The following is a 16,970-nucleotide window of genomic DNA, read 5'->3' as shown; positions in this document are numbered from 1 at the left end:
TCTGAAAATTTTGATATATTATATGCCTAGGTTCTATTTTATTTTAGTTTGCTTTATGTTATTTTCCGTTGTGTTTTTTTTTAAAAGAAATCTTTTCGCCGACTGGGCCGGCCCAGCTCGTGCCAGGCCTAGGCCCAGCGCACCAGCGCGCCTCGCTCGTCTCCGACTCCCGCACGGGAGCGCCGCCGCCGGAGTCCGGCCGGACTCCGCGTCCTCCTCGCCTGACCCCTCCTCCACGCCAGCTCCTCCCCCCTTAAATAACGAGGCCCCAGGCCCCGTTCCTCTCCTCCCCGCTGCTCGCAGCCGCGCCTCGCGCCGTATCTCTCGCCGCCGGCAAGATCCGCCGAGCTTCGCCCGAAGCCGCCTCTGTCGCCACCGACGACCACCGTCGTCGCCACCACCGCACCCACCGCCCCTCCCCGTCCACTCCGCCCTCGCCGTAGGCCACCAGAGCCACCAATCTGGTCAAGCCCGAGCCGCCGCCACCGTCTTCTCGGACGCCGACGAACGCCGCCGCCGCCGTCGGGTTTTCTTCCCCCGAACTGGTAATAACCGCCCCGGTTCGCCGGTTTTATTTAGGTTTTTTTTTCTTTGGTTTTCCGTTTAAAAACCAGGTTCCTTTTAAAACTAGTTACTTAGTAAACGTTCACTGGTTAGGTATAGAAAACGAACATTCGCCTTTTAGTTTTTTTCTTTTTCTGTAATTTCGGCCAGGGACCTGGATGTGAATACTTTATTTACAGAATAGTCCCTGTTCTTCAAACAAGCACAACTTCTTACCCGTTTATCCAAATCCAACGAAACCAACGCCCACGTCTTTGTTATGATCTCCTATATCCAGTAATCCAACTCAAACATGTTTTTGACAAGTTTAAAATTTGAATTAGAGAAGATTTGAATTCAAACTTCGTTTGATCATAACTTGTGTTTCGTAGCTCCGTTTGAGTTGATTCTTTTTGCAAATCGAAGCTCTTGACCTAAACCTTCTGATAAGGCCAAATTCACATAATTTTGGTACTGTTAGAAATAGTTTTATGTTGTAAGAGAGCTATTTGCTTGGTTTTGATGTTTTCCAAATTGTCTTCTTCGATCTTTCTGGTCTTTTGAGTGATTGCTTATGTGTGGTTAATATTGCTTGCTTACGATAGATTGACCGGAGTGTGACGAGTAGAGCTATCAAGGGTTTTGAGTGCGAATCATCTTCATCAACATTGCAGGCAAGTTCACACTTTGATCATATCCCCTTCCATACCCAGTTTTTATGCATTAGCTTCACCCTCAAACTTTGCATGAGTAGGATTGATAACATGTGGGTATTGGGAAGTAGTTGATGAGGTAGGAACCTATTGCCCTGCATTCAAACCTTGGGAGTTACTTTTACGTTATGCTTACATGGCCATGCTATGCTCGTAGACGTGGATTGGGTTTTGAGAGTATCCATGACAGATGTGAGATTGTTAATTAATGGTTTACTTAAGGTGGCAACTTAAACACACATCTGGGTGGATTGAGGCACCTGGTTATTCTAGGATTGCCTGTCTAGGCACCTGGGTAATCCAGGACTTGCCTGTTTTCTTTTGGACCGCCACCCAGGCTCAAAGGGATCATGAGATTATTCATACTAGAAACTTCCGTGTGCAGCCACAAGCCATTATGGGCTCTGGCATAGTTGATTAAGTCGTGCGAACTCTTACAGGGTAGACTAGCAGATGTAGGGGAAGTAGGTGGTACCGGTCTATCCATCGTAAGGTGCTAGCGCTTCTGAAAGACTATGTCTCGGTCATCCGTTTCTCAAACACCATGTAGTGCGAGAAATCCAACGGAGGCGATCGAGTCTTGTGGGGAAAAGTGCGCAAACCTCTGCAGAGTGTATAAACTAATCATGATTAGCCGTGTCCCCGGTTATGGACATCTTGAGTATCTAGTTCTTGGATTATCCTGTTGATCTCATCACGTTACTTTAAATGAATATTGTTGGGTTTAATGATGTTACTTAATTGGGATTGAGAATGCTGTCAACCATTCTCAATGTTCAACAACCACCATGATAGTTAAATAAAATTTATTCCTTTGCAGTAGGGAAAAATTGGCTTTACGCAAAAACCTTATAACCATAGAGCTTTTCCACCAGCCAAATATGCATGTAGTGATAGCCTTTATTCATCATTCTCTATGGTGTGAATTTGCCAGTACATTCAATGTACTGACCCTCTGTGGCTGCAACGTCTCATGTTGCAGGATTATCTTACGACGAGTAAGTGATACGTTAGGGTTACGATTTCTACACTCAACTTTGCCGTTGGTGTTGATGGGAATCCACAACCTTGTTACTTCCGCTATTTTGGATTTGAGGTAATAGTATTTACGTTACTTTTACATGTGATTTACCTCTGTTATAAATCCTCGAGTACTGTGTGTGTCAGCATACCGATCCAGGGATGACACTTAAGCACAGAGACTTGATCCATTCGGGTCAGGTCGCTACAAGATGGTATCAGATCACATGTTGACTGTAGGACGTGACCCTAGAAACTGGCAAGCCCATAGCAAAGATTTTTCTCTACAACTTTCCCTTTCAAAAAAATCTTTTACCTCTCTTCTCTTCTGAGCTTATTCGAAAATTCCCTTTAGTGAGACCATACCCCTTTCCCCTTTTTGACCACACGAAGATTCGACTGATGAGACCACTCCAAGAAGTACAAGATATCGGACAACTAAGACCACTTCGAAATGAAGAGTATTTTCCGTGCAATGGAAACTACAACGGTTGAAGACCGAAGACAAGTAGAATTTGAAGGCTCTGAAGAATTCCTAGATTTGTATGACCTAGGAAGGCTACCCTTATGGAACTTGATAGATTATGGAAGTTATGAATACCCAAGATCAAGGTGTATCAGAGAAAGACTGAAACAAGGAGTATGAGAACTCGAAGTTTTGTCAAAGAAACCCTAAGGCAGGAGATATCAACTGTGGAGAGATAGCTCATGGAAATGACAAGAGCAGAAACACGGTTATCCGTGATGTCATCACCCGCTAATGCTATTGTCACCGTGCTGAGTTAAGGATGCATGTCTTCAGAATGGATTTGATGGAAGAAGGCTGATGGAGCACCTATTAGTAAGAAGAAGTTTTAACCTTAGCCGGTGTATCGCCAGGATTTGGAGAATTACATCAAGAAGTTAAGAGGGATCTGCAGGAAGCAATATTTGATGAGGAAGCATTTCGTGAAGAACTCAGGACCCAGGAGCTGAAAGTAGCCAAGCTGGAGGAGCTACAACCTCGGGATACCGGAGAATTGTCAGGAACTGAAGGACAGTATGACCATGGTGCATGTGAAGGATGTTGAAACCAGAAGTTTGAAATGCAACTCCGGAATATTAAAGGATGTCACGAGAGATTTCACGTCAACAGAGATTGATCTGGCAAAAGAACTTGAGAAAGACAAGCATGATCGGAAGAAGCCATTGGAGGCATGAACAAGGCTTGAAGAATTTGGAGACGTTGAAGATTTATTGACCTTTAGAAGACCAAACCCCTGTTATATACCTACGTTAGATGAGACGTTTGTGAGCTGTCATTTGTTTGATATTTTTCCCGACGGCCACAAATAAAATCTGTCTTTTCAAAACTTTTGTTTGTATTGTGTGTATCACGCTCCCTCTCTCTTATCTTACCCCAAACCCACATGGACCCAATAGAGGATGAATGGAGATGAGCTTGTATTTTCTGGACCGATGAGTCAGTTGGAGACAGACCGATGGATTTAGAACATGGAAGATCACATGTAGAATAACCCTATAGTTGGAAATGATATGACCCAGCATGCTCTTTAGTGCTTTGAAAGAGGTGCTGCTACTTGGTGGAGGATATACCAAACCATGAATGGATGGCAAGGAGTAACCACTTGGAGAGAATTTAAGTTGACTATGCCAAAGCCTCGGCTTGTGTCCCAGAAGTTGAAGCCTTATGGAAAGGATATGAAGAAACATTGTGCATGCAAGATTTGTGGAGAAATCGGACACACCCATAAAGAACACAAGGATGAATGCCCTAATTGTGAAGGAAGTCACCCAGTTGAAGAATGCCCAATTAGGTAGATTACTTGTTTCTTGTGTGAAGGGACTACCCACTATCCTGCTCAGTGTCACATTTACCCCATGGTACAACGAACCATCCAGCAGAAGAAAGAAGTAATGAAAGGAGCCCTCATGGAAATTTTAGAAGAAGTTGTGATGAAGGAAGAGATGGAGGACACGCCTAAAGAAGACCCGAGTAAACCCTGCACTAAGTCTTGTTATTCATATGGAGAAGAAGGACACATCTCCCAAAATTGTTTGAATGGGGATCTAGTAGAATTCCCGACAGAGGAAGTAGAATATGACCCACAGGAAATAGAAGCCCTGATTGGAATGGAAAAGTCCAGGAAGAGAAACCGATTGGATTCCAGGAAGGACCTGAGTCATATCACCTGTTACAGGTGCAAGGAGTCAGGGCACTACCTCAACAATTGCCCAAAAAGGAAACCTCGATACTTGTCAGAAGTAATATGTTTTAGTGGTAATGGAGCAGGGCACTTTGCCAGAGAATGCCCCAAGGAGAAGGAAACTTGTGCTAGATAGTTGAGTTTGCAACAAAAGTAATGGAGTAGTAGAAGTGAGAACATTTTCTTTTATATTGAGGTATTGAGTTGAGACATGTAATGGAAAAGCAAGAGATTGTAATCAATTGAGAATGAATAAAGTTAGCATCGTTGGTACTGATATGGATTTTATGAGTTGTTACTCTATGAAGAAGAATTTTGGCCATTCCGAGGATATGAGAAATATGGTCTATGGAAGATTTGTGCATTTTAAGGGTGGTAGTACCCTGTAAGAACCATTGACCCCTGGAAAAGATAAGGATACTCCACTGAGTGGATTTCGGACAAAAATGAATACGAGTTTTGTCTCGATATGTGTGATGCCCCAAGAGTATGTGGGATGAAGTTGGAGACCGTCAGTTGTTTGGACCAAATGTGATCAAGGAGTCAGAAGATAATGTTAAGTTGATTCGAGATAGACTGAAGGTAGCTCAGTCCAGGCAGAAGAGTTATGTAGACTCAAAAACTCAAGGAGGTAGTCTATGAAATTGGAGAGAGAGCATGTCTTTGTGTGACCCCTCTGCGAGGAGTTAAACGATTTGGAGTTAAGGGACAGTTAGCCCCGAGATTTGTAGGACCATACCGAGTTTTGGAGCATATGAGAGAAGTGGCCTACAAGTTTGAGTTACCCGAAGGACTGTCAGGAGTTCAAGATGTGTTTCACGTTTCCCAGTTGAAGAAGTGCCATGCAGAGATGGCAAATATTCCCCTGTAAGGACGCTTGACCCTGGAAAGGATAATGATGTTCCACGAAGTGGAATATGGACTTCATAGGTATAAGTTTTATCTCGGTGTGAGGGATATCCCACGAGGATGAATAGATAAAATTACTATTGGATATAAAGGAGGTATGATGTTGGAAATATGGATCAATGGAAACTCCACGATGAGTCTGAGTAAACATGTCCTAGTTTGGTGCCAATAGAAGGAAGACAGTACAATTGGATAGATTTAAGAATACTAGGAAGTTGGAAGTTGGAATAATGATCAGTTGCCCGATGATAAGTGCAAGGTTTACAAGTGATGAGATGGGCCATAACCCACATGCCCCAGGACCTGCCAAGAAGCAAGCACACTCTTGCCGAAGGAAAAACCCTGGAAGAGGATATGCCCTTATCGATAGACGATCTTATAGGAGTAACGCAAAACCTGAGAGTTGTGAAGGAACGATAGATGTTTGTTTGGCTTGCAGGATCTATGGATATATCCGAACTTGGTTCATCGACAAGAGAAATTCTGCAATGCTTGTGAGGATGACCGAGTGTTAGAATGCGAGATTCGCTAAACCGTATATAAGGTAATGATTTGGGTGCGGGATGGATTGATCACCATACCGACTTACTCTTATTGTTCGCCTTGATATATGGGATGGTAAATCTGAGTGACTTACCTATAGTAGAGAGACGACGATCAAAACTCTGTTTAAACCTTAGAATGGTATAAGTATTTTTCCCTTGTACACGGCAGTTGTTGCCAACCGTAGGTTATACGGTGAGGATCAACCCAGACCCATTTCCTGCAAGAGAAACCATAAATGGTTGACCACCATGAGATATCGATAGTTGTTTAGTAATGGCGCCAGACCCGTCAGCTAAGAAGACCAAATCTCGAAATAACTTTACCAAGAGGAAAGGACAAAAGAATTGAGGAAAAAGGTTATGCCGTTATCGGAAGAGCCCGGATAAGGAATTATCCTGAAGATCTAAGAAGACCGACACTGTCAAGAATAAGGATGGAGTATATGAGTTTTGATAGAACCGTAACCATGCTTCTAAGGGTGGTAGCACCCCAGACCCCGGTGATGATTGATGGAATTTGAGGAGACCCCCAAACCCTAACCTTTTCTTGCTAGCCTCTCCGAATCTCGAGGACGAGATTCATTTAAGGGTGGTAGGTTTGTAACATCCCAAAATTCTAAATTTTGAAATGTTATAATAAATAGATAGATTTGACTGATTGTTTGATTGATTGTCTGAAAGTGAGTGAATTTGAAACTTTTTGAAAGTTAAATGAGAGGGAATAAAAGGACTTTCCCAAACTTTCATATTTGCTTTCTGATCTCCATGAATTCAAATTCTTTTCAAATACAAAACCCTTGAGCGAAGATGATATGACTTCTTCCATTTAAATTAAATGAAAGGGTATTTGAAAATAATTGGATTTCATTTGGAAATATTTCAATTCATAAACTTCATGCAGCTCAATGATTTTCATGAGAGAAGATAAAAGGACTTCTTCAAATTATATGAAATATGAGTTGGGAGTTTCAAAGAATTAAATTCAAAGTTCTTTTGAATTTATTTTCAATTTGGAGTTATTTGAGTTTTATTCAAATTATTTTTCTCCAAAAATAAAATATATGGAAATTAGGGTAACATGATTCCCTACAATAGAAAATTGGAGAAAACTTAATTTGAAATCATTTTGTTTTTTTAAAATGATTTTTGTTGGGTTTTAATAGACGAGTAGCACTGTTTGAATTATTGGAATTTATGTGTATTTTATTTAATGCAAGAAAAATGTTCATGTTGTAGATATTCTTTCTCTGAAAATTTTGATATATTATATGCCTAGGTTCTATTTTATTTTAGTTTGCTTTATGTTATTTTTCATTGTGTTTTTTTAAAAAAATCTTTTCGCCGACTGGGCCGGCCCAGCTCGTGCCAGGCCTAGGCCCAGCGCACCAGTGCGCCTCGCTCGTCTCCGACTCCCGCACGGGAGCGCCGCCGCCGGAGTCCGGCCGGACTCCGCGTCCTCCTCGCCTGACCCCTCCTCCACGCCACCTCCTCCCCCCCTTAAATAACGAGGCCCCGGGCCCCGTTCCTCTCCTCCCCGCTGCTCGTAGCCGCGCCTCGTGCCGCATCTCTTGCCGCCGGCGAGATCCACCGAGCTTCGCCCGAAGCCGCCTCTGTCGCCGCCGCCGACCACCGCTGTCGCCACCACCGCACCCACCGCCCCTCCCCGTCCACTCCGCCCTCGCCGTAGTCCACCAGAGCCGCCACTCCGGTCAAGCCCGAGCCGCCGCCGCCGTCTTCTCGGACGCCGACGAACGCCGCCGCCGCCGTCGGGTTTTCTTCCCCCGAACTGGTAATAACCGCCCCGGTTCGCCGGTTTTATTTAGGGTTTTTTTTCTTTGGTTTTCCATTTAAAAACCGGTTTTTCTTTTAAAACTAGTTACTTAGTAAACGTTCGCTGGTTAGGTATAGAAAACGAACATTCTCCTTTTAGTTTTTTTCTTTTTCTGTAGTTTCGGCCAGGGACCTGGATGTGAATACTTTATTTACAGAATAGTCCCTATTCTTCAAACAAGCACAACTTCTTACCCGTTTATCCAAATCCAACGAAGCCAACGCCCACGTCTTCGTTATGATCTCCTCTATCCAGTAATCCAACTCAAACATGTTTTTGAAAAGTTTAAAATTTGAATTAGAGCAGATATGAATTCAAACTTCGTTTGATCATAACTTGAGTTTCGTAGCTCCGTTTGAGTTGATTCTTTTTGCAAATCGAAGCTCTTGACCTAAACCTTCTGATAAGGCCAAATTCACATAATTTTGGTACTGTTAGAAATAGTTTTATGTTGCAAGAGCTATTTGCTTGGTTTTGATGTTTTCCGAATTGTCTTCTTCGATCTTTCTGGTCTTTTGAGTGATTGCTTATGTGTGGTTAATATTGCTTGCTTACGATAGATTGACCGGAGTGTGACGAGTAGAGCTATCAAGGGTTTTGAGTGCGAATCATCTTCATCAACATTGCAGGCAAGTTCACACTTTGATCATATCCCCTTCCATACCCAGTTTTTATGCATTAGCTTCACCCTCAAACTTTGCATGAGTAGGATTGATAACATGTGGGTATTGGGAAGTAGTTGATGAGGTAGGAACCTATTGCCCTGCATTCAAACCTTGGGAGTTACTTTTACGTTATGCTTACATGGCCATGCTATGCTCGTAGACGTGGATTGGGTGAGTGATATCCATGACAGATGTGAGATTGTTAATTAATGGTTTACTTAAGGTGGCAACTTAAACACACATCTGGGTGGATTGAGGCACCTGGTTATTCTAGGATTGCCTGTCTAGGCACCTGGGTAATCCAGGACTTGCCTATTTTCTTTTGGACCGCCACCCTGGCTCAAAAGGATCATGAGATTATTCATACTAGAAACTTCCGTGTGCAGCCACAAGCCATTATGGGCTCTGGCATAGTTGATTAAGTCATGCGAACTCTTACAGGGTAGACTAGCAGATGTAGGGGAAAGTAGGTGTACCGGTCTATCCATCGTAAGGTGCTAGCGCTTCTAAAAGACTGTGTCTCGGTCATCCGTTTCTCAAACACCATGTAGTGCGAGAAATCCAACGGAGGCGATCGAGTCTTGTGAGGAAAAGTGCGCAAACCTCTGCAGAGTGTATAAACTAATCATGATTAGCCATGTCCCCGGTTATGGACATCTTGAGTATCTAGTTCTTGGATTATCCTGTTGATCTCATCACGTTACTTTAAATGAATATTGTTGGGTTTAATGATGTTACTTAATTGGGATTGAGAATGCTGTCAACCATTCTCAATGTTCAACAACCACCATGATAGTTAAATAAAATTTATTCCTTTGCACTAGGGAAAAATTGGCTTTTCGCAAAAACATTATAACCATAGAGCTTTTCCACCAGCCATATATGCATGTAGTGATAGCCATTTTTTTTCATCATTCTCTATGGTGTGAATTTGCTAGTACATTCAACGTACTGACCCTATGTGGCTGCAACGTCTCATGTTGCAGGATTATCTTACGACAAGTAAGTGATACATTAGGGTTACGATTTCTACACTCAACTTTGCCGTTGGTGTAGATGGGAATCCACAACCTTGTTGCTTCCACTATTTTGGATTTGAGGTAATAGTATTTATGTTACTTTTACATGGGATTTACCTCTGCTATAAATCCTCGAATACTGTGTGTGTCAGCATACCGATCCAGGGGTAACACTTAAGCACATAGACTTGATCCATTCGGGTCAGGTCGCTACAATTATTTTCCGCATAATAAGGAGGCACTTCTTTGCCGCGGCTGTGGACCCAGCTATCAGCCTCTCCACGTATAGTACACTTCCGATGGAAGTCGATCCTTGACCACGTTGACCACGCCGCGTTTCGTTGGATGCATGCATCCATGGGCGTGGTGCGTCCCCACTGTCAGCCTCTCGCATACAGTCATGTTCCGATGACTCTCAGTTGTTGACCACGTTGACCATACCGTGTCGAGCGCACCAAAGGCCGGTGGACGACGGCGAGGCCCTAGACTGGAACGACCCGGAGATGGGGAAGACAGGGCAGTGGAGTCGCAGACGGAGAGGAGTGGGAAACTTGACTGGTTCGGGTGCGCGGCAGCACAGCCGCGGTGCCGCCCACGGGAGACAGGAGCAAGAACAGAGGTTGAAGAAGGAGCACGACTGTTGGATTAACATCCAACGGTCCAGATGCTAGAATCATTTGTTGATTAAGTTGACAAAGCCCTGCGTACACGTCCACTTAGTAGGCCCACAAGTTAGCCACCAAATCTGACGGGTCCCAGCCGTCAACAGGAGGAATAATTTTTTTCGCATAATAAGGAGGCACTTCCTTCCATGCGAAGATACAACCGGTGGGTCCCAGCTGTCAGGTGGAGGAGACATTTTTTCAGCTTAATAAGGAGGAACTTTCCTTGCGTGCGACCATGGACCTCGTGGGTCCTGATAACTCACAAGTATAGGGGATCGCAACAGTTTTCGAGGGTAGAGTATTCAACCCAAATTTATTGATTCGACACAAGGGGAGCCAAAGAATATTCTCAAGTATTAGCAGTTGAGTTGTCAATTCAACCACACCTGGATCACTTAGTATTTGCAGCAAAGTATTTAGTAGCAAAGTAATATGCAAGTAACGGTAATGGTAGCAAAAGTAATATTTCTGGGTTTTGTAGTGATTGTAACAGTAGCTACGGAAAAGTAAATAAGTGGAGAACAATATGTGAAAAGCTCGTATGCATTGGATTGGTGATGGAGAATTATGCCGGATGCGATTCATCATGTAACAGTCATAACATAGGGTGACACAGAACTAGCTCCAATTCATCAATGTAATGTAGGCATATATTCCGAATATAGTGATACGTGCTAATGGAAAAGAACTTGCATGACATCTTTTGTCCTACCCTCCCGTGGCAGCGGGGTCCTAGCGGAAACTAAGGGATATTAAGGCCTCCTTTTAATAGAGTACCGAACCAAAGCATTAACACATAGTGAATACATGACCTCCTCAAACTACGGTCATCATCGGGAGTGGTCCCGATTATTGTCAGTTCGCGGTTGCCGGATCATAACACATAGTAGGTGACTATAGACTTGCAAGATAGGATCAAGAACTCACATATATTCATGAAAACATAATAGGTTCAGATCTGAAATCATGGCACTTGGGCCCTAGTGACAAGCATTAAGCATAGAAAAGTCATAGCAACATCAATCGCAGAACATAGTGGATACTAGGGATCAAACCCTAACAAAACTAACTCGATTACATGATAAATCTCATCCAACCCATCACCATCCAGCAAGCCTACGATGGAAATACTCACGCACGGCGGTGAGCATCATGAAATTGGTGATGGAGGACGGTTGATGATGACGATGGCGACGGATTCCTCTCTCCGGAGCCCCGAACGGACTCCAGATCAGCCCTCCTAAGAGGTTTTAGGGCTTGGCGGTGTCTCCATATCGTAAAACGTGATGAATTCTTCTCTCTGATTTTTTCTCCCCGAACACGAATATATGGAGTTAGAGTTGAGGTCGGTGGAGCGTCAGGGGGCCCACGAGGCAGGGGGCGCGCCCCCACCCTCGTGGACAGGTGGAGGCCCCCCTGACGTGGATTCTTCTTCCAGTATTTTTAATATTTTCCAAAAATAAGTTCCGTGGGGTTTCAGGTCATTGCGAGAACTTTTGTTTCTGCACATAAATAACACCATGGCAATTCTGCTGAAAACAGCGTCAGTCCGGGTTAGTTCCATTCAAATCATGCAAGTTAGAGTCCAAAACAAGGGCAAAATGTTTGGAAAAGTAGATACGACGGAAACGTATCAACTCCCCAAGCTTAAACCTTTGCTTGTCCTCAAGCAATTCAGTTGATAAACTGAAAGTGATAAAAAAAACTTTTACAAACTCTGCTTGCTCTTGTTGTTGTAAATATGTAAAGCCAGCATTCAAGTTTTCAGCAAAGATTATGACTAACCACATTCACAATAACACTTAGGTCTCATATTTACTCATATCAATGGCATAATCAACTAGCGAGCAATAATAATAAATCTCGGATGACAACACTTTCTCAAAACAATCATGATATGATATAACAAGATGGTATCTGCTAGCCCTTTCTGAGACCGCAAAACATAAATGCAAGCACCTTTAAAGATCAAGGACTGACTAAACATTGTAATTCATGGTAAAAGAGATCTAGTCTTAGTCATACCCAATATAAATTAATAGTAATGGATGCAAATGACAGTAGTGCTCTTGAGCTGGTGCTTATGATAAGAGGGTGATGACTCAACATAAAAGTAAATAGATAGGCCCTTCGCAGAGGGAAGCAGGGATCTGTAGAGGTACCAGAGCTCGATTTTGAAATAGAGATAAATAATATTGTGAGCGGCATAATTTCATTGTCAACATAACAACCAAGAGATGGCGATATCTTCCATGCTACACACGTTATAGGCGGTTCCCAAACAGAATGGTAAAGTTTATACTCCCCCTCCACCAACAAGCATCAATCCATGGCTTGCTCGAAACAACGAGTGCCTCCAACTAGCAACAGTCCCAGGGGGAGTTTTGCTTGCAATTATTTTGATTTGATTTGCATAAAGCATGGGACTGGGCATCCCGGTGACCAGCCATTTTCTCGTGAGTGAGGAGCGGAGTCCACTCGTCTTGAGAATAACCCGCCTAGCATGGAAGATATGGACAGCCCTAGTTGATACATGAACTATTCGAGCATACAAAACAGAATTTCATTTGAAGGTTTAGAGTTTGGCACATACAAATTTACTTGGAACGGCAGGTAGATACCTCATATAGGAAGGTATGGTGGACTCATATGGAATAACTTTGGGGTTTAAGGGATTGGATGCACAAGCAATATTCCCGCTTAGTACAAGTGAAGGCTAGCAAAAGACTGGGAAGCGACCAACTAGAGAGCGACAACAGTCATGAACATGCATTAAAATTAATAAACATTGAGTGCAAGCATGAGTAGGATATAATCCACCATGAACATAAATATCGTGAAGGCTATGTTGATTTGTTTCAACTACATGTGTGAACATGTGCCAAGTCAAGTCACTTAAATCATTAAAAGGAGGATACCACCCCATCATACCACATCACAACCATTTTAATAGCATGTTGGCACGCAAGGTAAACCATTATAACTCATAACTACTTAAGCATGGCATAAGCAACTATAATCTCTAATTGTCATTGCAAACATGTTTATTCATAATAGGCTGAATCAGGAACGATGAAGTAATCATATTTACAAAAACAAGAGAGGTCAAGTTCATACTAGCTTCTCTCATCTCGATCAGTCCATCATATATCATCATTATTGCCTTTCACTTGCACGACTGAATGATGTGAATAATAATAAGAGTGCACGTGCATTGGACTAAGCTGGAATCTGCGAGCTTTCAATAAGCAGGAGAAGACAAGGCAATATGGACTCTTGGTTAAATCAACAATAATGCATATAAGAGCCACTTCAAAAAATTTAATCATGGTCTTCTCCTATCGACCCCCAAAGAAAAGAAAAGAAAACTATTTACACGGGAAAGCTCCCAACAAGCAAGAGAAGAACGGGAAATATTTTTGGGTTTTCTTTTTAATTATTACTACTACAGCATGAAAAGTAAACTAGCTAAAAGCTACTACCATTTTTTTGGTTTTCTTAAGGTTTATTAAACACACAAGAAGAAAGCAAGAAAAAGAAAGTAAACTAGCATGGATATTACAATGAAAAAGTATGAGCACCGACATCTAGCAATGAGTGTGTGAACATAAATGTAATGTCGGTGGGAAATATGTACTCCCCCAAGCTTAGGATTTTGGCCTAAGTTGGTTTATTGCCACGGATGGCCTGGCGGATATCCAAAGTTATAACCCGGGGTCGTACTGGGATGCAGCGGCCATTGCATCGTGTGCTGCATCTTGGAGGCGAGCTATCTCAGCCCTCCTCTTATACTCCTTCGCCTCCTCTCTGGTTATGTAATGTCTCCCTTTTTCCTCAAAGTCAAAGAGAGTAGGGGCAGGAAGAACAATATTGATGGCATGGCGCCTGTCAAAGATTAGTCTGTACTGGAGAGGTGGTTCATTCCTCTCGACAACCTGATGGTGGACCATAGCATTAAAGTCTAGATAAGTAGGAGGCAATTCAATATCATCATCGCGTATGGTTACACCAAGAAAATCAGCTAAGTGGGTTGCATAAATTCCACCAAAGAAATCTCCATTAAATATATTATGATGCAACCTACGTGCAACAATGGCTCCCAAATTATAAGATTTATCTCCTAACACAGCACTCCTAAGAATACTGAGGTCGGGGACACACATGTGGCATGCTTCATCCTTACCATTTATGCACCTGCCTATAAAAAGAGCAAAGTAATGTATAGCAGGAAAATGAATGCTCCCGATGGTAGCTTGTGCTATATCTCTAGATTCCCCCATCGTTATATTAGCAAGAAATTCTCTAAATTCAGATTTGCGAGGTTCACTAGTACTACCCCATTGTGGAAGTTTGCAAGCATTGGTAAAATCTTCTAAGTCCATAGTGTAAGATTTTTCATAGAGATCAAATAGGACAATTTGAGAATTACGTGAAGATGAATATTCAAACCTCCTCACAAATGAACTAGTGAGATAGTGGTACTGGTGGCACTTTTATCCCTCGAAGCTCACAAGATCAGTGTTACGCAAATACACGTTAAATTCTTCCTTGATTCCCGCTCGATCCATAAAGCCTTCTGAAGGCCATTCACAAGGCCGCACTGGAGCGTTCCTTGGTGTCTCATCATCGGCATCGCGCATTGCGAGCCTGGGTCCTTGCTTCCTTGAAGAACCACCTTGGAACATTTTCCTAAGCATATTTCGTCCTCTGAAAAATTTCTGAAATTTTTAGCAACTTCAAATAAAAGTGAACCAAGCTCAATGAAATTGATAGCAACTACTCCTACAAGTGCCTAGAGACTATATCATGCATTAGAACTACTTGAAACCATATAAATTTGACATGCAACCTCAAGAACATGGTCACCTAGGCAGCACAAATTTGTAATGAATAGAGTACTAGAACAAAAACTAATTGGACCAATGGAGGAGTCACATACCAAGGAAAAATCCCCCAAGCAGTTTTGTGAGAGGTGCTTTGAGCAAGGAGATCGAAAATCGCAGCAAAATGAGCTAGAACTCGTGCTTGAGCTGGATATTGGTGTTTGTGGGAGGAAGAAGGAGTATGTGGGTCCAGGAGTAAGTGGAGGGGAGCCACCATGGGCCCACGAGGCAGGGGGCGCGCCCTGGACCCTCGTGGCCAGGTGCTTGCTCCCCCTGCTGTGTTCTCAGTGCCAGATATTCTCAAATATTCCAAAAAATCATATTCCAATTTCAGGGCATTTGGAGAACTTTTATTTTCAGGGTATTTTTATATTGCACGGATAATTCAGAAAACAGACAGAAAATACTATTTTTGCTTTATTTAATCTAAATAAAAGAAAGTAAAAGGAGGGTACAAAAGGTTGTGCTTTCTAACTTCATCCATCTCATGCTCATCAAAAGGAATCCACTAACAAGGTTGATCAGGTCTTGTTAACAAACTCATTCCGAACCGCAATGAAACCGGAAAAATTTCGAATAACACTATGTTACCTCAATGGGGAGAGCACATCCCCAATAATAAGAATATCATATCTCTTTTTGACAGTAGGAAGAGGAAATTCAAAACCTCCAAAAATAATAGATGGAATTTTTCCAATAGAGTTTATACTATGAACTTGAGGTTGTTTCCTCGAAAAGTGTACCGTATGCTCATTACCATTAACATGAAAAGTGACATTGCCTTTGTTGCAATCAATAACAGCCCTTGGAGTATTCAAAAAGGGTCTTCCAAGAATAATAGACATACTATCGTCCTCGGGAATATCAAGAATAACAAAGTCCGTTAAAATTGTAACATTTGCAACCACAACAGGCACATCCTCAATAATACCGACAGGTATAGCAGTTGATTTATCGGCCATTTGCAAAGATATTTCAGTAGGTGTCAACTTATTCAAGTCAAGTCTTCAATATAAAGAGAGAGGCATAACACTAACACCGGCTCCAAGATCACTAAAGCTGTTTTTAACATAGTTTCTTTTAATGGAGCAAGGTATAGTGGGTACTCCTGGATATCCTAGTTTCTTAGGTATTCCACCCTTAAAAGTATAATTAGCAAGCATGGTGGAAATTTCAGCTTCCGGTATCTTTCTTTTATTTGTAATAATATCCTTCATATACTTAGCATAAGGATTCGTTTTGAGCATATCAGTTAATCGCATACGCAAAAAGATAGGTCTAATCATTTCAGCAAAGCGCTCAAAATCTTCATCATCCTTTTTCTTGGATGGTTTGGGAGGAAAATGCATGGGTTTCTAAACCCATGGTTCTCTTCCGTTACCATGTTTCCTAGCAACAAAGTCTCTCTTATCATAACATTGATTCTTTGATCATGGGCTATCAAGATCAACACCAGGTTCAATTTCTACATCATTATCATTACTAGGTTGAGCATCATCATGAATATCTTCACTAATATTATCACTAGGTTCATGTTCATTACAAGATTGTGTTTCAGTATCAGAAATAGAAATATCATTGGGATTCTCAGGTGGTTCAGCAATAGGTTCACTAGAAGCATGCAAAGTCCTATCATTTTTCTTTTTCTTCCTTTAAGAAGGACTAGGTGCATCAATATTATTTCTCTGAGAATCTTGTTCAATTATCTTAGGGTGGCCTTCAGGATACAAAGGTTCCCGAGTCATTCTACCAGTTCTAGTAGCCACTCTAACAACATAGTCATTATTCTTACTATTCAATTAATTGAGCAAATCATTCTGAGCTTTAAGTACTTGTTCTACTTGAGTGGTGACCATAGAAGCATGTTTACTAATGAGTTTAAGTTCACCTTTAACTCTAGACATATAATCACCCAAGTGTTCAAGCATATCGGAATTGTATTTCAATTGTATACCAAAATAAGCATTGAA

Source organism: Triticum aestivum, chromosome 1A (genome assembly GCF_018294505.1).
Source record: "Triticum aestivum cultivar Chinese Spring chromosome 1A, IWGSC CS RefSeq v2.1, whole genome shotgun sequence".
Classification (NCBI taxonomy): domain Eukaryota; kingdom Viridiplantae; phylum Streptophyta; class Magnoliopsida; order Poales; family Poaceae; genus Triticum; species Triticum aestivum.
The sequence above is the reverse complement of the archived record's forward strand: the minus strand, read 5'-3'. Positions refer to the sequence as shown.